This window comes from Lytechinus pictus, chromosome 3 (genome assembly GCF_037042905.1).
Source record: "Lytechinus pictus isolate F3 Inbred chromosome 3, Lp3.0, whole genome shotgun sequence".
Classification (NCBI taxonomy): Eukaryota; Metazoa; Echinodermata; class Echinoidea; order Temnopleuroida; family Toxopneustidae; genus Lytechinus; species Lytechinus pictus.
Window position 1 is genome coordinate 65,380,641 of NC_087247.1, and position 25,480 is coordinate 65,406,120.

The 25,480-nt window shown below is 35.6% G+C and overlaps 1 long non-coding RNA gene across 1 annotated transcript; it reads left to right on the forward strand.

Annotated features, from left to right (window-relative positions):
• Positions 1–16,975: 16,975 nt before the first annotated feature.
• LOC135153659 (uncharacterized) lies at positions 16,976–25,277 on the forward strand. Its single transcript, XR_010293146.1, has 3 exons — positions 16,976–17,130; positions 22,086–22,202; positions 22,743–25,277. It is a non-coding gene; the product is annotated as an uncharacterized LOC135153659 (long non-coding RNA).
• Positions 25,278–25,480: the final 203 nt, after the last annotated feature.

Sequence of the window (25,480 nt, forward strand, 5' to 3'; positions counted from 1 at the left end):
ATAATTTTTGACAAAATTCTATACTCTTTTATGTACAATATGAATAGGGAAAACTAATTATCACACAAATGAGCACTAAACTGCAAAAATCGCGTTGTATGAACGAAGTAACATATGCAAATCATCATTACTAACGAGATATATCATTTATCATGTCATATATGAGAACATTGCTGTATTTTGATGTCTAAAATAGCCGCCACTGGCCCAAAGAGTATTATGTACAATGGCAATCATATGGCCGGGGCCCAAAAAATGACAAGAGTGAGCACTGAATTGCATATTATTAAGATAAACGAGTGGAATACTGACATAATTGTTAATATGCCATTCATAAATAATTCATTGATAAATGCTGAATTTTGAAATTCAAAATGGCTGCCATAGGCCCTATATTTATCATGTACAATGCGAATGGAGAAACTAATTTTCACACGAGTAGAAAAATAAAATGCATGTAATTGTGATCTACGAGTAAAATATTGTCTGACAAGTAACATGTTTCATTGCAAGACATATCATTTCTTTTGTCATGCATGAGATAAATGCTGTATTATGAAATTCAAAATGGCCCCTGTAGGCCCTAACAGTATTATCTACTTCTACTATGTGAATGGGGACATATAATTTTGTAAGAATTTGGATTTGCTTGACTATGACATCCATATAATCCTGTTGTATGAGTAAAATGTTATTTGAAAACATATTTTTTATATAAATTATAGCATTTCTTCTGCCATATAGTTGATAAATACTGTATTTTGACATTCAAAATAACCTCTACGATGTCTACAAGCCCTAACTAAGTTATGTAACATGCGAACAGGGAAACTAATTTTCACAAGAGTGAGAATCATAAAATGCATATAACTGTGATGTACGAGTAAAAATATTGTCTTAAACATGATTTCTAACTAAATACATCACATATTGGTCGTGGAGGTAATAAATGCTGTACTTTGAAATTCAAAATGGCTGCCATAGGTCCTAAAAGTATTGTGTACATTGTAACATGGGACATATAAGGGCATATGGGCAGCCATTTTGAATATTGAAATATAGTATTTATCACCTAAATTACATAAGATATGATATATTTTGTTATAAATCATGTTTTCAGACAATATTTCACTCATACATCACCATTTGGCCAAGCAAAGCCAAATTCCGTTGAAATGATTTGTTCCCACTCACATTGTGCATAATACCGCAAGGGCCTGTAGCGGCCATTTTGACTTAAAAATAACAGTATTTATCACCTAACTCGCAGAATAAATGATATATCTTAATAGAAATTATGCTTTCAGACAATGTTTTACTCATAGATCACTACTACATGCATTTATGGTGCTCACTCCTGTGAATATTGGTTTCCCACTTTGCATTGTACATAATACAGTCAATGTCTATGGCGGCCATTTTGAAAGTCAAAATACAGTATTTAACACAAACTTAAAACCTGAATGATATATTTCGTTGAAAAATACGTTTTTAGAAAGTATCCTATTTAATTTATTACATATATATATGCATTTTAGTGCTCACTCACTTTTTTGTGTGATTTCTTTGCACCTCTTTCTCATTGTGCATAATACTTTTAGGGCCTTTGGCAGCCATTTTGAATATCAAAATACAACATTCATCACATACATGGCTTACTAATAATATATTTCGTTAACAATTATGTTTTTAGTCAGTATTCCACTCGTTTAATCTTCATAATAAGCATTTTTAATTTGAGGGCGCTTTGAAGATAATGTAGAAGGATTTTCTCTCCAAATCCACAATAACGGACCTTCTTTGAACTACTTCTCAGCATCATAAGGTAATATAATATCTGATTGACTGGATTTGCACCATTTATTGATTTTTGTCGCTTCTTATGTGTTGATAATGTCAAATACAAGATCTAAATCTGCCGCGTACACCGGCAAACTCAGTGACACGCCCATTTCTAATACGTACGCTACGGAGGAAGCGGTGTCGGACCAATTTGACAAATTCTCTTCAAAAGTTCTAGACAAACTTGATAATGTAACGGCAACATTATTATCAGTTCGAGATGAAATGAAAAATATCAAATCTTCTCTCCATGAAGTTGAGGCATTATCGGCTAATTCGGCGGCAAGAATCGATATATTAGAACGCGAGACCCTCCCTGGAATGTCAAGAATGCAGAAGGAATCCAACCAAATGATGCGTGACTCATCAATCGCGATGGAGATCCATGACCGTAAACAAAATCTTCTGTTTTATGGAGTTCCCTAGAGCCCACGAGAAAATACTACTGACACCCTGCGGAAGGTTATCGTAGAACTTGGTTTACCCGAAGACCAAGTTCGGAATATTCAATTTGTTAACATTCATCGTTTGCCGAGGAAATCTTCGACGTCGTCATCGGCGACCCCGTCCAACCCAGACCCGATTATCGCACGATTCGTAACGGTTTTTGATCGCGATGCTGTTCTTGGTGCATACCACGATTCGCTGAAACGAACGAGATCTAAGTCGGCTATCACGATTCGCATAGACTTACCACAAAAGCTCAAGCAGGTGCGGTACGAGCTGGAAAAGGCAGCATACGATTTGAGGAAGACCAAGGAAATGTCTACACGAATTCGTCTCATCGGCACGAAGCTAATTCTTGAATACAGACCAAAAGCACAGCGACAAGCGTCCTGGTTGCTATATCAGGTGTAATCAGGATAGATGTTACAATAAATCATGTACCGTAAGTAACAGTGTATTAACCGCACCTTTTTCTCGGCGGGACAGAATAAAACAAGTGGAATGCCTCTGGCCGTCTCACCTGCATCACGCGATTCAATATAGCAGCAGTGCTGATTTTGAAAACTGCTATAACTCGCACAAGATGTTCAGTGATACTTGGTTACTCTTATTTCTACGTTTTATGAACTAGACCCATACACTTATAGAGATATGATGGTAATTCAACAAATACCTCCAACGTGGCCAAAGTTCATTGACCTTACATGACCTTTGACCTTGATCATGTGACCTGAAACTCGCACAGGATGTTCAGTGATACTTGATTACTCTCATGTCCAAGTTTCAAGAGAAAGATCCATCAACTTTCCAAGTTATGATGGTAATTCAACAGATACCCCCATTATGCCCAAAGTTCATTGACCTTTGACCTTGGTCATGTGACCTAAAATGCGCAAAGGATGTTCAGTGATACTTGATTACTCTTATGTCCAAGTTTTATGAACTAGACCAACACACTTTCAAAGTTATGGCGGTAATTCAACAAATACCCCAATTTGACCAAAGTTCATTGACCCTAAATGACCTTTGACCTTGATCATGTGACCTGAAACTTGCACAGGATGTTCAGTAATACTTGATTACTATTATGTCCAAGTTTCATGAATCAGATCCATAAACTTTTAAAGTTATGATGGTAAATCTACAGATACCCCCAATTCGGCCAAAGTTCATTGACCCTAAATGACCATTGACCTTGGTCATGTGACGTGAAACTCATGCAGGATGTTCAGTGATACTTGATTAACCTTATGTATAAGTTTCATGAACTAGGTCCATATATTTTCTAAGTTATGATGACATTTCAAAAACTTAACCTTAGGTTAAGATTTTGATGTTGATTCCCCCAACATGGTCTAAGTTCATTGACCCTAAATGACCATTGACCATGGTCATGTGACATGAAACTCAGGCAGGATGTTCAGTAATACTTGATTAACCTTATGGCCAAGTTTCATGAACTAGGTCCATATACTTTCTAAGTTATGCTGTCATTTCAAAAACTTAACCTCAGGTTAAGATTTGGTGTTGACGCCGCCGCCGCCGCCGCCGCCGCCGTCGGAAAAGCGGCGCCTATAGTCTCACTCTGCTATGAGTGGCAATTTGCAGATAAGTGACGAAGCGCTGATTTCCCATCATTTTTTTACCAGTAATACTTCGATATTTTTTTTTTTTACATTTTTGGTTCTTGACTCTTTCTTAAATACGCATTTTTACGCTTTTTTTTTGGATGATTTTTTTTTTTTTTTTTTTCCATCCGAAAATGGGGGGTGCGGTTAATACACGGGTGCGGTTAATACACCGTTACTTACGGTATATAGCGATCAAAATTGAAATCTTTCAGTTGAAGTTCCTGTCTTCTTGTTATATCGCTTCGAGGCCCTTTGGCTAAGATCATGTATCATGTGTAAATTCTTCAACCACGTGCATAATGTTTGTAAACAGGCGACGACTTTCCCACGGGTGATTATGTTATTCTCCATTTAGGAGTGGCAAGACCCAATCGACCGCGATACTGTTTAAGTGCATTCCACGATTCGCTTAAACGATCAAGATTTAACACAGCTACTCTTGCCTTTAGCAGGTGCACCACGAGCTTTAAAGAAGCAAACGATTTAAAGCAATAGATCTGTGTTTGTATCCCAGATATTTAAGGGAGACCATAAATAAATGGATACATGAATTTGTCTTATTTTGCGCGAAACTATTCCGTTCATTACAATAAAAACGCTCTAGAGCACCAAGTGTCTTTGTTGGTATATCGAATGACATCGCGATCTGTGCAATATAGTTGTATACAGCGACCTACTGGGAAATAACCGTATGTTCCTATAAAATGTTTCTTCCTGGATCCTTTTCATCCCCTTCAAGCACGTGTCTAATGTTTATAAATACTGATTACTCTCCCACGGGTGACTATTCGTGCATGTATGTACATTTCCTCTTGATCCCGATTTTGGTTTTTAGGACCAGAATTAGTTTGGCTAAGTGATTATTATAGACTATACTATCAAGTTCACATATTTTATACTTGCACTCCTTTTTTTTTTTAAAACCTATGAATAAAACCTAAACGAGCTATAAAACGAAACGATTGCTAAATTTCTATTATGATTGATTCACCATGCCTAAGGAATTTTTAGAAATATTAAAGACTATGTGATGATTGCGGATTGATGTTTTTTCGTTTATTTTATGTACAGATTTATTGGATTAATAGTGTTTTTAAAAACACTTAAAGATCTGCTCTGTTTTCCGACTGATTCACAATATGGAGACTTTTAAATTATTTCAATACTATATGAAAAACATTCCATTAACATGAATGAAATTTGTATTGTGTGATAAACAGATTATATATGAATTCTTTTATAGATATCCCCTTTTTAGGAATCTGAATTATATTTATCTTATGTATGCATTTACTTTTGCTGAATGTGGTTTTGGAGGGATACCTTCATGACAATTGTAATATAATCTTAACAAATTTTCTTATTCGATACTGATTTCTGTTTTTTAAACCTTAGTGTAAGTTTGTATAAGATTTGTATTTTTCTTTTTTACACACTCAGTGCAGCTTTAGTTTTCGTAAATTGATATCATTATCTCTGTATCAGTATATTGTGTTTTTTTTTTTTAATTCTGCTCCTCTAATGAGAAGTAATAGTAATCTTTGTCATAACTGTTGTAAACTACAATCAATTGGAGTCAATGCATTCTGTGTTCCTTGCAGTTCAGAAATATTCCCTTTTAATCATTATCAAGATGATGATGAATTTATATTGTCTGTATTTACTTTTTTTCATTTAGGAAAAAAATATTAATGAAGAAAAATATAACTCTTTATCTGTTAACCCTCTTAGTCTAAATGATATTGGGAATGACTTAAATACATTACAATTCTCACTTGATGATGATGATGTAATAAATGATCTCTGTACGTATATGTTTTCTGATGATTTCGTCCAAAAATATAAATGTACTCCTCAAACTTTTTCAATACTACATGTCAATTCAAGGAGCCTGGTTCGGAACTATGATGAATTACTACTTCTACTCAATTCATTAAAGTATAGGTTTACAATTATTGGAATTTCTGAAACTTGGTTTCGTAGCAATATTCTAGTTCATATGTTTGAAATCGATGGATACTCACTTGTCCATATAGACTTAATAAACACGGAGGAGGAGTAGCTTTATATATTAGAGACGATATTGAATATAATTTATGTTCTGATATATCTTTTAGCCATGATCATTGTGACACTCTCTTTATTGAAATTCAACAACCCAAAAAGAAAGCAATTATTATTGGATGTGTTTACAGAGTACCTAATACTGATATTGCCATGTTTGAAGAAACACTCTCAAGTATTTTTGTCAATATTAATCCACATAATAAAGAAATATATATGTTAGGTGATTTTAATATCAATTTACTAAATTATGATATCAATTATAAAACTAGTCATTTTTTGGATACTCTGTTTTCATATGGTTTATTTCCATCTATTACTAAACCAACACGGGTAACTAGACATTCTGCAACTTTGATTGATAACATTTTTACCAATTGTATTCATATGCATAAAAACTGTGGTATAATATATTCCGATATCTCAGATCATTTCCCGATTTTTTGTTTGAAAGATGAATTACCAATTTCTATTAATCCACCTTCTTGTACAAAATCACGCGTTTTTACAAATGAGAAAATTAACTTATTTAAAAGTAAACTACACTTGATTGACTGGTCAGTCATTTACTGTCAAACAGATGTTAATATATCTTATGAACTATTCATTCATATGAACTTAGTCATTTATATTTTGAATGTTTTCCACTTGTAAAGAGGAAAGTCCGTAAAAAATACGATAAGCCTTGGATCACAAACGGTATTAGCAAATCTATTGAGAAAAAACATAAACTTTACTGTCGTTATCTAAAGAAGGCTGACATTTTAAATCGTGATAAATATGTTAGGTACAAGAATATTTTAACTGGTATCATTCGTCAACGTAAAAAATTATATTATGAAAACTTATTTAAAAACGTGAAAGGTAACATGAAAAAAACTTGGTCCGTAATAAACAAGCTCCTGGGTAAGAGAAAAAAGTCAATACCTTCTCATATGTACTACAATCAAACCAAAATATTGGGTAAAGCTTCTATTGCTGAAGCATTCAATAATCATTTTGTTGATATCGGTAAGATTACACAAGAAAGGATACCCATTTCCTCGTCTCATTTTCATGACTATTTATTCAACCGTGTACCAGTTTCACTATTCTTTAACCCAACTTCCCATACCAAAATACTTAATGTTCTCTCTTCCATGAAATCATCTGCCTCACCAGGTTCAGACTGCATTGCAGCACAGGTTATTAAGGCATGTATCCATTCTATTATTAACCCACTTTGCTTTATATTCAATGAATCAATGTCGCAAGGCACTGTTCCTGATAAACTTAAGACTGCTATGATAGTACCCATTTACAAAAAGGGTGATAAGCATGACATCATTAATTATAGACCTATTGCCCTTTAATCTTTCTTTTCAAAAATGCTAGAAAAAATCATTTATACGCGGCTTTTCAAATTCCTCTCGTCCAATGACATATTAATACCACAACAATTTGGATTTAGAAAAGATTTTTCTACAGAACTTGGTGTATTAAATTTAATAAACATTATATCACAAGCAATCGATGATAGCAACTATTGTCTTAGTGTATTTATGGACCTCTCAAAGGCATTTGACACCATCGATCATCACATTTTGATAAATAAATTAGAAAACTATGGTGTTAGAGGGGTTCCACTACAGTGGTTCACCAGTTATTTGATACGTAGAAGGCAACAAGTGGTGGTCGATGGTGTCAAATCTAATCTAAGTTATATATCTTGTGGAATTCCTCAGGGGTCTGTGTTAGGCCCCCTTCTCTTTCTTTTATATATAAATGATATAATTAATTGCTCCTCAGTTTTACGATTTTCATTATTTGCTGATGATACCACTGTTACACTTACTCACAAAAATATTAATGATCTTATATCATCAGCAAATGATGAATTGGATAAACTACATTGGATAAACTGTAATATTGTCTGGGGGCACACATTTAAAACTCACTTAGATACGGTAAGTTATGCATTCTACAAAAGAAAGCAATCCGAATTATATGTAATGCTGCATTTAATAGTCACTCCAAACCGCTGTTTACCCAATTAAACATTTTACCATTAAATAGCTTAATATCATTGAATTCTCTTGTTTCATGTACAAGTTCCATACTAAAATTTTACCTCCTACCTTAACCCTAAAATGGCCGGGGGGGGGTTGAATCAACCCCCCCCTCAACATTTTCTGCGATCATTCCGCCGCGCGAAATTTTTTGACCGCGCCACTCGCAGAGTTTATACTTTTAAGTCTCGCGCATCTTTTGAGACCAAATTTACGACGCCCGAGTTCGCGGTTCCGAAATTACGCAACATTTTGTAAGTGCATGTCAGACCAAAAATTGTTCCAAAACGTGATTTTGTGTACAAAGTCAATGCAAATTGAGTTTTCTCATCTTATTCATAAAGATATGATTATTTTTACTTTAAACAGCTGAAAGCAATTGATTTTAGCATAATTATGCTTAAAAAAGGTTGTGCAATAATTCTGGTGAAAAAATAAAGAAAAACAAAAGGTTGAAAAACAAAGAAATACATAAGAAATTCATAAAACAATAAAATACATAAGAAATTGATTTCCAAACCAAAGTTTTTTTCAATTGCCATTGTTAAGAATGCTACAAAGAATATTTTTTACCAAAAATTATCATTCTAGGAGCTTTATTTAGTGAATTAGAGCAAAAAGTATGATTTATGCATAAATTAGCATAATTAATTCATATAAAATAGAATCTCATTATTTTGGAAAATTTTACCATACAGACTTGTAGATTACATCACACACTACCAGCATGCAAATTTTTGTGGCGCTCGCGCGATTGGCGGTCGAGATCTCAGGGGGGGTTGAATCAACCCCCCCCCCCCCCCCCGGCCACAGAACAGCCAAAAAAGCCCGGCCTAGTTAGGGTCAAGAGATAATTTTGCTCCAAATTCATCAGTTCATACTTACAATACTCGTCAATGTGATCTCATTCGTCTCCCCCAAGTTCGAACTTCTGTCGTTTCTAATTCTTTTAAAATGACTTTCCCTAAATTATGGAATAAACTTCCCAATGACATTAAAAACAGCTCCACTATTACTTGATTTAAAAAAGTTATGCAGGGCAATGTTAACCTCTTAACCTTATGAAATTACCAATGTACTTTTTTTTTTTTTTTTTTTTGGCTGCATGAGTGTGTTATTATGTTTGTGTTTTTGATAATTGTTGATATATGTTACTTGGTGGCCCCTTTTATAAGCCTTGCTTCTCCGGGGTCACCTTACCATCATTGTAATTTGCCTTCATTGTTGTTAATTTGTTTGTATTGTTTTTGTATTTGAATGTTAACAATAAATTGAATTGAAATTGAAAAAAAAAAATGAAATCTTAGTGATCACCCTTGTGAATTTTTTGGCCCCCATTGCCATTGTACGCAATACCGTTTGGGCCAGTGGCGGCTATTCTATGAGGCGCCGAATGTACCAATATTATATAGAACAATTATTTGTTATATAATCATTATTTATTAAATAATAACTATTATTTATAAATAATTTACATTTTATTTGTAAATAACTACTACAATATGAAATAGCATTTCTAATTATTTATATATAATTCCAAGTAATACTTCATTTTTTGTAAATAATAATAGTTCGACATTCCATTATTTATAAATAATGATTATTTGTTTTTAATTATTTATAAATAATGATTATTTATTTTTCATTATTTATAAATAATGATTATTTGTTTTTCATTATTTACAAATAATGATTATTTGTTTTTCATTATTTATAAATAATGATTATTTGTTTTTCATTATATATAAATAATGATTATTTGTTTTTCATTATTTATAAATAATGATTATTTGTTTTTCATTATTTATAAATAATGATTATTTGTTTTTCATTATTTATAAATAATGATTATTTGTTTTTCATTATTTATAAATAATGATTTTCGTTTTTCCATTATTTATAAATAAGTTTTCTATTATTTATAAATAATAATTATTCATTAACAATGCCAGTGCACATTTCTTTATTTATAAATAATTTGTTGAGTTTTCCATTATTTATATATAATGATTATTTGTTAAATAATGAAAACGTCTACTTCATTATTTATAAAAAAAAATTTCGAGTGCACCATTATTCTCATTATTTATAAATAATCATTATTTCATGTTCGAGTTTTCCATTATTTATAAATAAAGATTATTTGTAAAATAATGAATTATCTACCTCATTATTTATAAATAATGAAAATTCATCGTGTGGGACCGCCCATGATATGAATATTCATGATGCGATTTCCTTTTTCATGATTTTTCTTCACAAATTTTTGTCCATTTCCTCTTCATAATGACATTTCTTGAAGCAATTTTCTAGGGATATGGTCTGATTGTAATATTCTTCATTTTCTATATAACTTCGTCTTCGTAGAAATATCAAAAAGTGTAATTTTATACGATTTTTCCTACAGTTCACAATCCCCATAGGTGCGCATGTATTTCACCTTTTCCATCGTAGGGACAACCGGTGAATCGACGGAGTGCTCTTCATCGAAATACTACGTTGGTTGGTCCCCTGAAGTGGCGGGCGGAATTTAGCCCGAATCCTCGATGGAAGTGGATCAAGTGCATATGAGCTGAGAGAGTGAAATATCAGTGTACGTGCATCAGGCCCCTCTACTTTTTATAAATATTTCTTGTTGCTTTTTTTGTTAAGTTAATTTTTCCTAGTGTAGAGATAAGTTTCAGTTCTAATAATGCACTTCAAATACATTTTGGAGTGTCTGTTTGAGGCGTTTGGGGCGATTTCACCCTGGCCCCAAAATGCTCGCAACGACAATACGGGGGCATGATGACCCCTAAATTTTTAAAAACTTATTTTTCTATTGAAAATTATCACAGCCTGACAGCTAACGTCACCATGTCAACTATTTCTCAAGCTAGGCTAGCGCAGCTCAGCCACTGAATATAGCACAGCTCTCAGTCAATCACCACTGCAACACACAGCTCACAGTAAATTATCACCGCAACACAGGAGGGTATGAAACTGCATTAACGCCAATTTATGTATACACTCGGGCACTGACAGTTACCCACCAAAGATCCCCACAGAAAATCCTCATTTCGGACTGAAAACTGCTGGATCTGCGCCAAATTTCCTTGGCACCAAGTGGCTTAGTTCAGATTTGAGAAGTGGAATATCCGAAAATTAATCCAATTAAAAAAACTGATTTTCTTCAGAGTTCACGATCTTATTTTCTTGCAAATTTAGGATGGTATCTTACAAAATTTATCCAGTAGAAAAGGACATTTTTGCTATCAAAGCTACGGCGATAGTGCCGTGCAGCGTTTTGAAAAATAGTACAAGGGATATCGAGAGTTTGAAACTCGATAAGCATTTTTCTGAAGCGCCGCGCTTGTGATTCTAAAAAGTCCACTCAGTTACACGTCAGAATGTAATAACTGCGGCTGCGCTGGCCTGGCTGTCTGACTAGTACTACTCATAATGCAGTCGTAAATGGGAGTTGGATGGGCGCAGACGAGAGCGATTTTCATGTTGGGAGTCGCTCGGTACTTTGCAGTTTTAGGCAGTTGCGAGAGCGACTCCAAAGCACACGAGGGCCGAATCGCTCGTTGCTCCCGTGTATTGAGATAGGGTAAGAAAAAAAAGAAAGAAAGAAAAGATTTACAGGTATTTACAAGAAATACAAGTAATTGTGTGAGTGAAAAGCTTATATAAATGTTTTATATCAGTTTTGAATCTAGATCTATGTCAAAATAAGTTAAATAATGAATTATTTTCAGAATTTGATTTTCAAACGCGGGCCAAATTTCATAACGCGGGCGGGCGACGGCAAAACTCAACATCGAGTTTCAGCGGCCTAATGCGTAAGAAGGTTTAAAAAAACATTCTATTAAAATGTGAAAAAATAAAGGTTTCTTACCAGACCGATGTCGTGTAGATCCCTCGATCCAAATGTACACAACGCAAATACAATAGGGTCGTCCCTTGAACCGCTTACGTATGACGTACATCCGGTTAGCGATGCCGTTTTGAAGAACAATTTGTAGATAAAAATTATTATTTCACAAATAATAAAATTCATTACGTGATTATATTTAGTATAATACTGCTAATTATTCATAATCACGTAATGAATTTTATTATTTGTGAAATAATAACTTTTATCTATAAATTGTTCTTCAAAATGGCATCGCTAACCGGATGTACGTCATACGTAAGCGGTTCAAGGGACGACCCTATTGTATTTGCGTTGTGTACATTTGGATCGAGGGATCTACACGACATCGGTCTGGTAAGAAACCTTTATTTTTTCACATTTTAATAGAATATTTTTTTAAACCTTCTTATGCATTAGGCGTAGGAAGGTGTAGAGAATAAAGGGAAATCCATCTGTGTTTACATGTCTCTCTTATGAATATATGGGAGGGGATTCAAGACTCCAATGATGAAGAAGTATGTGTCAATTTTTTTTAAAAAGACATCATCATGGAGTCCTCAAGACTAACTTAGGCCAAACAGCATAAATATTATTTTCATATTATTTGGATGGCTCAGAAAATACCAGAAATAATCAAATATTCTAAGAGTTTGGGAAAATATTCCAAGAATCAGTGGTAATACGATCACTCACTATACAGTTAATCGATGATCATGTATATAAGAAAATCACAGGGCTCTCAGACTTGGGCATAAAAAGTCATGATTATAAGTTAAGCAAAGACAGTGAAATATACACAATTCGATCACCCTTTACCGGCACGAGCGAATCTTACGTACGCACGTTGCGTAGGAATATCACATTTCCGTGATTCTCTATTCAAATTGCACAGGATCTACATCGCCAGATAGTGATACAGCACTGGCCCAGGTGTTTTTCCATGCATTGGCAATAACAATTACAGCTGCTTTCCCGACTTAGAAATAATAGTATTTACTGGACTTAAATTAATCGAATTTCATACAAAACAATTGATAAATATCGCACACTTCTTACGTCTGAATCCCGTCTTTGCCGTCTAAGAAGTTCTCGTAATTTTGGCAAACCACCACCCCTCTTTGCGGCTAGACCGCCAGCCATTGGGACGTCCATGATCTCCAGACTCCACCAGCGTTTTTTCTCCGGTATTTTTCCGTAGTACGGTACCGGTACCTTAAAAAGGATCCTCGATCGTCTGCTCTGGATGGAGCATGGAGGATGAGTTTCACCGCGGGATTTTCAATGATTTTTTTTTTCTTTAAACAGGCATGAACTCATCAGTGGCGGATTATTTTGAGAGTCATAATACAAGAAAAATAAGAATGACTAAAATTAAAAAAAAATTGATTTAGGTGGCGTACCGTATCTAGCTGGGGGGGGGGGGGGCAATTAAGGGGGCGCCCAGCGCATCATCATATGGAAAACTAGCGGACAGAAGGTCCTCGCTGCACGCGCGCACCCTTAACCTTATAACACGCAGAATTCCTTTGCATCATACCCTTTTTTCACAAACAAATGTGTATCAAGGACAAGCATTGATTCAGTTAGAATTTCCGTCCCCCTGAAATGAATGTTAACAAGTTCTTCAATCAGATGACCATAATTCTATTTACATTCAATTGGTGAGAAATATGGCACTTTATTACATTAAAATCACTCAAAACTATTCCAAGTCAGGAATATGTATTGGGATAATGGGTTTGGGGGACATATTTATAGTACCCGGGTGGATTATATCCCTCGTCACATCGGCGGGTGATGGTATTTTAGGAAATTGGCAAAGCCGATCTCCTAATATAAATATAAAAGTTAGATCCTACCTTAATTCTTGCTCTCCAGAGGATAGAATGTGGTCCAGCCGCTCAGAATCTCAGGTAAATTGCACAAATCCGTGAATAGAAATATATACACTTCACAATTTCAAATACAGTAGATAAAGGGACAGATGTCACAAAATGTCTCGCGAAGTAATGAGCTCATTAAATATGCAGAGAATATAGACTTCGAATGAGTGGAAGTGACGGTAAGGAATACCCTTATAAAAATCGCCAATGGTATTTGAATGGTGGCGAATGGTAGTTGAATGGTGATCTGAATGGTAAATGGTACGCGAATGGTATTTAAGTGGTGTTTCAATGGTAAGTTCTTAATGGTAAGTGGTAGTTTATGGTAGTTGAATGGTGATCTGAATGGTAAATGGTACGCGAATGGTATTTAAGTGGTGTTTCAATGGTAAGTTCTTAATGGTAAGTGGTAGTTTATGGTAGTTGAATGGCGATCTGAATGGTAAATGGTACGCGAATGGTATTTAAGTGGTGTTTCAATGGTAAGTTCTTAATGGTAATTGGTAGTTTATTTAATTGTAAATGGTTTACCATATACCCAATGGTGTCTCAGTGGTATGTGTCTAATGGTATGATTGGTATGATGAATGGTATACCATACCCAATGGTGTCTCAGTGGTATACAATGGTGTCTCAGTAGTATGTGCCTCTAATGGTATGATTGGTATGATGAATGGTATACCATATACCCAATGGTGTCTCAGTGGTATTCAATGGTGTCTCAGTAGTATGTGCCTCTAATGGTATGATTTGTATGGTGAATGGTATACCATATACCAATGGTGTCTCAGTGGTATACAATGGTGTCTCAGTAGTATGTGCCTCTAATGGTATGATTGGTATGATGAATGGTATACCATACCCAATGGTGTCTCAGTGGTATACAATGGTGTCTCAGACTCTCAGTAGAATATGTGCCTCTAATGGTATGATTGGTATGATGAATGGTATACCATATACCAATGGTGTCTCAGTGGTATTCAATGGTGTCTCAGTAGTATGTGCCTCTATAATGATATGATTGGTATGGTGAATGGTATACCATATACCCAATGGTGTCTCAGTCGTATTCAATGGTGTCTCAGTAGTATGTGCCTCTATAATGATATGATTGGTGTGGTGAATGGTATACCATATACCCAATGGTGTCTCAGTGGTGTCCAATAGTCTCAGTGGTATATGTGTAATGGTATGATTTGTATCAATGGTATACCATATGCCCAATATGGTGTCTCAGTAGTATGTGCCTATATAGTGGTATAATTAATGGATTGTTGTTGGATAATTGTAACGCAATTGTTGCTTAGTGGTGTGTGCCTAATGAATGCTATTTATGTTAATGGTGAATGGTATGCCCAATTGCATTACCCAATAACATAATTCCGAAGATTTAAAGAAAAAAAAGATCAAAGATTAAAAATTAGAATTATTAAAATTTTTGAGTTGTGACTTTTATGCGAGCAGCTTCCCCAAATCAGGCCCATTCGCTCATGATGGCAAACATGGTCTGTTGCCTTCTTTTAAATTGTCTTTGTCTTTATTAAGTAAAAGGCCTATATGTGTTTAAATATTATTGAACCAGTGCTTAAAATACAATATTATTAATTTGTTATATTTTACAATTGTACATATTACCTTCTAAATTTATATATGATGCATTGAGTGCAAAAATAAAAGGAGTCAATGAAATCTTATTTGATAAAAAGGGTTTTTATTGTACCTTAATATCAACGGACAAATCATTTCACAGCCGCTCCCGAAAGGGAAGAATATAATCATCATTTACCGCAAAAATCTTGAAATTAAAACATGCAAGTTTTAAAGAGCATGAACAAGATGTGTATCGTACTAAATAGAAAATTGTACATTTCACCATCCTTTCTTTTCTCTTTTTGTTTCTTGGTATAATTTGAACGGCACACCACCTCTCCTATATCTGTACGGTATACAGTTTTTCTATGTAACGCCCCCCCCCCTTCTTGAAAGTTTTGTTCTATTTTTAAATTAATTTTCTTATTTAATTATGGCCACTTTTTATAAAGAGAGCTATGGGGTGTTGCAAGAAAATATTTGCAGTCAATCCCAAAATTCGGTTGCAAATTTACAAGTGATAGACTAATTTCATCTAAAGTAAACCAATTTATAGATTTATTGATGGAAGAAACAATAAATCAGTTGCAAGTTTGCAATGAAAAGTAAGACTTTCAATTGATTTTGGAGTTTGAAATTGACTTGCGTTCAATTGCAAGTTTCTTGCAATGTCCCATAGGTCATTATTTTGCTTAAAATGAATTCACTGTTGGTTGTCTTCCTCCCCCAACCCCTATTGAAATTTCCATCGGCAAACCCTGATTTTGGTCTGCAACGACCAAAGCCCCCTCCCGGCCAATTTATATATCGCTACTAATGCTTTTGATCATAAACCGTTCCTCATTTTTTTTCTTTACAAATTGTGTTTTAATTATTTTTTCTCACTCATGGATGGTGTTTATAAAGAGGAGAGCTATTCTAGGCCGGTCATTACATGCTTAATTGAAATGATTTGTCTGTTATTGTCTTGCCCCCCCCCCAGTATCAAAATTCCCTGCCGCCAGGCTAGTACAATATGTAACAGAAAAAAATCTAATGAACGAAATTCTCAATTGCAATCAAAACAAAAGCGAAATTAAACAAAGAGAGAAAAGGAAAAAAGAAATAAGTAAAAAATATACATATCGAAAAACAGAAAAATAAATTTAAAAAAAGAAAAGAAAAAGACTAAGACAAAGAAAAGAAGAAAGACTGAACAGAAAAAAAAAGAAGGAAAAAGAAAAAAAAGACAATGGAAAGAAAAAAAAGAAAGACATGGAATTATAATAGAACAGAAAAAAATTGAGCAAAATTATTTATTTCATAGATCCTTTCAAAGGATAAGCAGTGGCAAAAATTGACTGCATGGTTAATTGCCAACCCAGAACCAATCAAGAAAAAGACACCCCTGATTTGGTCTTACATGCAATTCACTCCTCCCCCATATCGGGATGTATCTTGGCTAAGAAGCCCCCTCCCCCTGATTTGGTCTTGATTTACCCCCCCCCCCCCCCATATCGGGATGTGTTGGCTGCGCTGCTAGCTAGCTCGCTCTATGTATGTAAGTGTTGTTCATGCACGCGCGAGCGCACGTACGCATGTAACCGCCAATTGCAATATTTGAAAAAAGAACCCGATCAACCACTGTTTTGCTGTTCAGAAGTCCGTCTATAATTCATCATAAACTAAAGGAACACAGGTCAGATTCGGACAACGACTTCAAATTCATTCGCAGAATACGCTAAACAGTAAGTTAGATAACAATTTTCTTTGATATTGTTTTCGTAGTTAGTGGCTCGGCCTGATTTTCTAGAATGTTACTGTTAGATGTCATTGTACTGCCACGGGGTTTCACTACCACCGTACCGCCACTGCCCCGTTGGCGCGGGCCGGGACACGCCTGTCTCTGGCGAAATGGATTATGGGGTGCGTTAATATGCTTTGTATAGGCTTAGGTGAGCTGAGCCGAGCATTGTCATTGAGTAGTAATTCGCTCGTATGGCCTGATATCTATTTTCAATGTTTTACAAAACCATCTCTGAATACCGGTATGAATTTATCATTTTATGAATGAATGACTTGTTAAATTAATGCTGTACAGTGCAGTACTGTCATGGCATTGACTGTCAAAGTGTCAATTAGGCCATTGGTTACTGCACAACATTGACATTGTTTCACTGAAATGGAAACCTTGCCGAAAAATATTGCTCTGGAATGAGGCCTATAATTTGTTGTTGTTGGTAGATAATGTTGGTAAATTAAGATGACATGCATGGTAGTATTCAGGTGAAACATGGTAAGGTGTCCTAAATTTTAAAACATAAAGTAAAGCCTTAAAGGCTACGCAGGCCCTAAAAAGCTATGCACCACTTATTGCGCATGCAATTTCAATGGTAAAATGTGCACTTTGTGTGCGGAACTGTGACTGGAGAGAGTGACAAACGATTCCTATTCAATTTTTCTAGAGAGACTGCAATAATTATTCAGAGAAAACCTACAACTGTTTGGAATTAACATATTTTAGAAATTGAGGCAGAGAAATATTCCATGATAAATCAAGAAGTGTTCTGAAAACATGGCGGGATTTTGGTATTAGTGAGTTATGTGATGTTTTCTTCTTGGTTAGGCCTCAGGTTTTTTAGAATATTTATTTTGTATATGAATACGATATAATTTGTTCAAATATAAAAATTGGCATAGTTTTTGACGTTTGTAAACAAAATTCGTAGTTTACATATTATGGTTGGAACTACCCCTTATCGACCACCTAATCTTCTAAGCATCGTATCTGCGAAAATATTCATCAATTTTACCCAGTTTTCGTCTCATTTGTGCAGAAAATTGAGCAGATCAGATCCCCATGTTTCGCTCGGCGACTCCGATTCAATCCGCGTATATATCGACGAACAACGAATACGACGATTTTACATTTGGTCATTTACACCCGTCTTTTGAAACCGACCACCCGCGGCACATTAAGTTTACGGCGGATTCTTGTCGCGGTGGCAAAATATTTTGACTCTTCCAAATCAGTTCTATGATGTCAACATGCTAAATGATCGTCTCACTACTTCCACTGCGAGCTCCGGCACATGATTCCACGATTGACGACGGATATTTGTTCTAGAGCCGTTTCCCACCGGATTTCTTGGTTTTTCAGCGGGGTTTGGGTCTGGTCAATACAATTTTGATTAATTCTACTGAATTTTTACTTTTTGTTGCTTCTTTTTTTCTCGTAAAATCGATTCTTACCGTTTCTATGGACACTGCGCCTACTCTCCCGCGCGTATCCTTTGTAATACGCAATAATTTTAACGCGCGCAAGGTGGTCGGTTTCAAAAGAGGTGGTCGATATGTGGTAGACTCACCATATATGTAAATGTATCCCCCCCAAAAAGGGCCTATACTAATCTGAACTCAGCCATGCCAGCTGACTAAAATCACAATTTCTGAATTTTTTCCTTGGGATTTTTCCGTGGGATTGGGCGCTAATTTCGCACCGACCAACTTCGAGCAAAATTCACCACCAAATGTTGTTCTCAAATGTCATATCAAGTCTGAATTGCATTTGAATGTCCGTATGCCCACCGCTTTTCCGAATATCGGGAACAGCTGTATATCGGCTTCGATCTTTACGTCATTGTTTGAATCCTCATGCGTTGCTTTGCCGTAATTTTGATATGGACTGAAGTTCGTAACCAAATCATGCAAACTGCCGCAGGCAAATCTTTTGGTCGCTAACTTCAGTCCTTATAAATAATGGCAAAGCCAAGCAAAGTGATGTCTGACTGAGAATTTGAACGATAACGTAATGTTTAATGTTGGGGCCCGCAAAGATAACCTGGCTTGAGCCCGTACCGGAAGGTTTAGCAAAAAAAATTCTGGGTCCTGGATCGGCCCGGAACTCGGAGCCACCGCTCAACACCGCTGCTGCAGCCCTAAGAAAAACCTGGCCCCGCTAATCCCTAATGCACTTTCGGACCCTGCGATGTTAGCGAACTAATTTAACCTAAATATTTGTCCGAATCAATTCACTGAGCATCAGGAACATCTTTATTCCGGCTTCCACCATGATTTCATCAATTGAGTTATCAGATTTAGGGTCTCACTCCACCGTATATTTATTTGGATATTTGCTAAAGTTAGCGATTACAACGCGCAAACACGAAGTCAACAGTGTTGCTGCCCTCTGCGTTCGTTTGGCAAAATCTGACTAAGAATTTTAACTAAGACGTCGAGATCAAAGCTAAAATAATGCTGTTTCCACTGCTCAAAGTGGCTGAAATTCATGTAAAGGATAAATTAAGTTAGATTATTCGAGAAAATAGATGAGCTTGGTTCATGAATAGTGGTAAATGGTCACATTATCTTGGTATTTATTTGGTATTTTTCGGAGACATAACAGCTTCTGATCTTCGCTGTTTTGGCTCTCAACCCGGCCCGGCTTGGCCTGGGGAAAATCCCCCCAACTCACTGGTCTCTGAATTCCACCCCGGCATGGCTCCCACCATAACGATAACATCGGGAATGGAGCCAAAATACCGCCGTTCCCGATCGTGATGTTTGGAAAAATGGTGGGCATACTGTGACCTCAAAATGTGTGTAGACAATTTCTGGTGGAAAATTTTGCTCGAAGTTGGCTGGTGTGAAACTGCATTAGTGCGGGAGAATAATCTGAGATCCTTTCATAGGGCTAGGCATATCCATTTTTAAAGTTAATTATATTTTTTAAAATTAAGTTTGTCCTGTGATCACTTTTTATCTGTGTTTATTTATTTACTGATCAAAAACTTGCCCAAAATAATGTCTAGAATTCACCCACTGGCATATGATTGTCCAGGGACGGATCCTGGATTTCTCAAGGGGGGGGGGGCACATTTTCCCAGGAAACTTTAACAAGCACAAAAAAAGAGATCTTTACTTGTGTATGAGACAATTACCGTGTTTACACTTGATCGGCTTTTGGTTCAGAACCAAAAGCCGATGCAGAATCGGCTTTCTGTTTACACGTAGTAAAAAAGCAGATTCTGCATCGGCTCGCGGTTCTGAACCTACTACTTTGGTGGTGCAAATTGCTGATTCTGAACCGCGAGCCGATGCAAGTTAATCGTGTTTTACACGCTATGAAAAAGCCGATTAAGTGTAAATACGGTATATATTTCCGTTAGAAATATTTGCGGTAACTTTCAAAAGGAGGGACACACTTGTGTAAAGACGCCATATTTACATTAAACACATTGGCCCGAATTCACAAAGGTGGTTTTGAAAACCCACGGTTGAGTCCATGGTGTATGCAGATTTCCTTTATAAATTACGCTTAATTTAGCACGTATCTGGCGCGTGTATAAAAAATGTCAAATTCTGATGCGCGCTTTTGTCGCAGTGCGCCAAATTGACGCTTGTTACCATGGTTAGATACGCTATTTTATTCATGAGTCCACTGTTTGAAGAGTGGACTCATTAATTCAAAACAGTGGACTCGTGATTAAAATAGCGTGGATAACCACGGCAACAGGCGTCAATTTGGCGCACTGTGACAAAAGCGCGCATCAACATTGGACATTAAACAAATATATCAAGCTTTGAGAAAGTATAGTGGAATTATTTATCCGAGGTTGGTCTGGCAATTACTATTTTCCCGAGGGGCGAAGCCCCGAGGGAAATATAGTAGTTTTGCCAGTCCAACCGAGGATCAATAATTCCCACTATGCTTTCAAATGAAACGCCTGGTATATTTGTTTTATATCCTACTTTTGGTAATTTACAACCAAAATCTATGTGTTGAGCTTGCAAAGTCCGCGGTTACTTGAGTTGAATTACCTACTTTTCTCCGAGCCACCGCGCTCAGCGGAACGCAGATTAGTGCCTGCGCCGACGCATCGCTGGACTTGCCCGGGAGAGAGAGCGCGCTAGCCGGTGCGCCCGAGAGTTTAGCTAGATATCCAGTTTTGCGAAATAATGACGTCAGACCTCGATATATCCAAAAATATATCGAGGTCTGACGTCACGCAACATCATAGTTGAAATATATCAGGTCACATGATGCTACTTGAACCAATCACTATACAGGATTTACTCTATGTAGGATATAAACTTTGATATACGCTGTAAATAAGCTTAATTTATACAGGAAATCTCCATAAAACATGGTCTCAACCGGGGTTTTCAAAACCACCTTTTTGAATTCGGGCCATTGACTATTGCTCTCAAGGGGGGGGGGGGGGGGCACAGGTCAATTGTGCCTTACTGGATCCGTTACTGTGATTGTCAATACCAAGAAAAGACAATCATATTGAATGTTATCAATTAATTGATTAGGCCTACCTTTTGAAAACTGCTGCTCTGGAAATATGACTTCAGATCATTCTTTTTCTATTAGATAATTTTCTCTTGCATATCTACATGATTGCTGATCAAAACACGTTACGCAGCAGAGTAACTGTGTTATATTGATCTATATATTTCCAGCATGCACACACAGAAAATCTTTGGTGGGGGAATTTTATTTCTGTGACATCAATTTCAAACATATTTTCAAGTGAATTTGCTGCATATGTTTAAAAAAAATTATCATGATGCTGTATATGAGTGAATCATTGCATTTTGGAGCTTAAAGAAAGTTTTACTATATTAGCATTATATGTTTGTTTTTATCTGCACATGCATATTTTCCAACACTCAAATTGATTTTATTTCATTTAAGATTGGACGACGGATACACTGGATGATAATGTAGATGGTCCAGGATTATCTGGGAAGGAAACTACAGGTGTTGAACACAGAAAACCGTTTACAAGAAAACAACTGGAGTTTGTGAAAGGTAATTGTGTAAGAATTCACTTCAGTGGAAAAAATTGCAAAGCTTCATTAAATAAAACAGATTGTACTCCTGCAGTGGCATAGCTGAAAAAAAAAATTGTGAGGAATGGTAAAAATACTGAAAAAGACCAAATGTCATCCCCATTTATAGGATTACACGTCCTTTCTAACACCCCCCCCCCCCCTGGAAAAAAAATCAATATGCTGGCGGGGGGGGGGGGTGAACACTTTGGCCCCAGGTATGCATGTGGTATGGTATTTGTCATCATTTGGGCAACCTCCCATTAATATAACGGGTTATTTTCTGCTAATCTATGGTTAAACATGAATTTCTTTATCATATTGTACAAAATGTTTTGTTGATATTTGTTAATTGGTACTATTCAATTGAAGGGTAGTGTATTATCCAAATTTCTCGATATTTTAGAAAAATATATCAATTTCTTAAGAAAGCTTGCACGCACGACAAGCATTGATGTTTTGAACCCGTAGCTGACATACTGTCCTTTGCATTGTTTTCATCCCATATTCCTTATTACAGCTGCAAGAAATTAATCTTGCCGGGTACGCATTCACTTCACCTTGGTCGAATGCAGCACAGTGGATAAATGTGTTGCTGAAGGAAAACACCATTGCTAGGATTCAAACCCACGACACTCTGTTGAAAGGTGAGAGTCAGAACCACTAGACCACGACGCACCCACAGTTAACAAGCTGATGTCATACCCCCACTTGTTCTTTTGTATTTTATAACAAGAAGTCATGTTTTTCACATTTTGACCTCCAAGAACTAAAAAGTGGAGTGAAGATTTATTTAATGTAAACACATGCATTGCTTGAAATCATTTTATGCTACGTGGGACATATCATACACACGTGTACGAAAATATGAAATTATTATGATTTCATTTTATAACATAAGCCTAACACATATTCCTGACAATCATGTGCACATTCCAGTAATTTTTCCCAAAATGTTGCTAAACCTTCAAATCAAAGACTTTGTTATCAGATTTTAACGAAATTGTCAACATTATGCTTTTCTGATTAATTCTCTTCCTACCTAAATCTCCCCTTTCCTCATGCTTTCTTTCTATGGACCCTTCATTCTCCTTATAACTATGTTATATGTAAAATGTAACCGGTCGTCCAACCCATTTGATTGAAGGGCTAGGTACTCTAGACTGAAAGTTATGTGATTTAAATTCAAAGAGTACATCAGACAAAAAAAAACACTGAAAATTTCATCAAAATTGAATGAGGATTAACGAAATTATGACGAATTCAAGTTGTTATTTTTTGGTAAAACTGTTCTCTGCAAGTCCTCATGAATATACAAGATCCCAATTTATATATTTTTTTGTATTATATGAATTCAAATTTTGTCCAAGCTAGGTTATAAAAAATTACGATTGACTACTGATATACTGTGTAAGACAAAAATTATATTATTTCTCACACATAGTTGAGTTATTCATCTGATTCAACACAACAAAAATAGACAAAAAAGAAATAAGTGGGAATCTTGTATATTTGAACTATGGGAAATAGTTAAAAAATAGATGTGCTACTAAGAATTATTTTCTAGATGATTTGCAAAATATTAAAAAAAGATGTCGCTATTTTTCTTTTCTTTTTTTCAATTTTCATGATATATTCTTTATTATTCTATTATTCTATATATTCTATTTTTGATATAGATATTATTTATTTCTTTATGTATCTTTAATGTATTTATGATAAACTTTTGGCATGTTTCTACAGAAAATCATTAAAAACGATTTATCTTTTCCGGACTCGAAAAACCTTATCGCCCTTAAACCTACCTGCTTCTACAAACCGAATAATCTGATTAACTCGCTTTTCGCGTTGCAAATACGGCGGAAATCAGAAAATTCAACCTATAACCTCACGTTGCGTTGTACATATGTCCAAAATTGCATCTTCTTAGGAAAATTTTCAAAATTTGTGGTAGATCTCACTCAATGTAGCAGGTATACGTGTTGCACGATCAGCTGGCGAGTTCGAAAAGGCCAGAATGTGCAAATTTATGTACTGCGAAATTGCACTTTTGGGATTAAGCACTTCCGCCAGACACGATACGCTATTTTGCCGTGTGTTTTTACAGAAAACTTAAACGGATTAACATGGCAATAACCACCTCTCAGAGATGGTTATGAGAAACCATATTTTGCTTGAAGCAGTTTATCAATAAACCGCATCGCGTCTGTTTCTACAAAATTCTACAGGAAAGTTTTCCGGGATTCTGGATACTTACGCGGGTAATACCTTTTAACGATTCTATGTAGAAACACGCCGTTTGATATATCTTTTAGGTGAAAAGAAAATAGAGAAATATTAGGAGGTTCTATTTTTATGGGGGTACTATTTCCCCCCCCCTTTTGGGGATATTTATTTCCTCTAAGTTTGGTACTCTTTACCTTTAATCATTTGGCCATGTGAAGGCTATCACACATTTTGAGTTTAATCTTCGAAATTTGGTGTTCATCAGTTTGTTGTCCAAACTCTGTCTTACATTTAGATTTGTTTATAGGAAGATTAACATAATATTTATGTGGAGTGCAATCATTGACCTCTTGTAGAGTCGTGCAGTCACATGTATTCATAATGCTGGTGCTTTTATGCCATACATGTACTTGTCAATACTGGGTTCCACTCTTTTGTACTTGAACTTATTAGTAAAAAAAATATTTTATTAATGTCATTGAAGTAGCTGTGTGAAAGCAATTACACACAACAGATTTAAAATCAAGGTTATTGTATTACAAGTATCAGGTTTGTTTGCAGAACAGTGGTTTTGCCAAGTACTCAATCCACGTAAAAAGCCATCAGAGAGAACATGTTTATTCTTGGAAATGTTATTCATTTGTTGTGTTTTTCAATTAAACTCTGTCTTGATACATGTTTATTTTAGATACCAAGATTGACAGAGTATAGATGTCAACGAGGAGCAAAGTCATATATATTCATAACTTATGTGCTTTAATTATAAAGTCTATACTTGTGAATACTGTGTTCCATTTACGCTGTACTTAAACTTCTTATAGTCAAAACATTTGACGTTCTTGAAATAACTGTTTTCATCATTTTTTTCTTGTGCATACTTAATCCATTATCAAACCTACCATTAACCCGAGCTATATATGCTGTTCACCATTGGTCTACCATTCACTGTACTTTATTGGCCTACTATACATTGTACACCTTTGGTCTACTGTCTATCATTCAGTGTAAACCATTGGTCTACCATTCACAGTA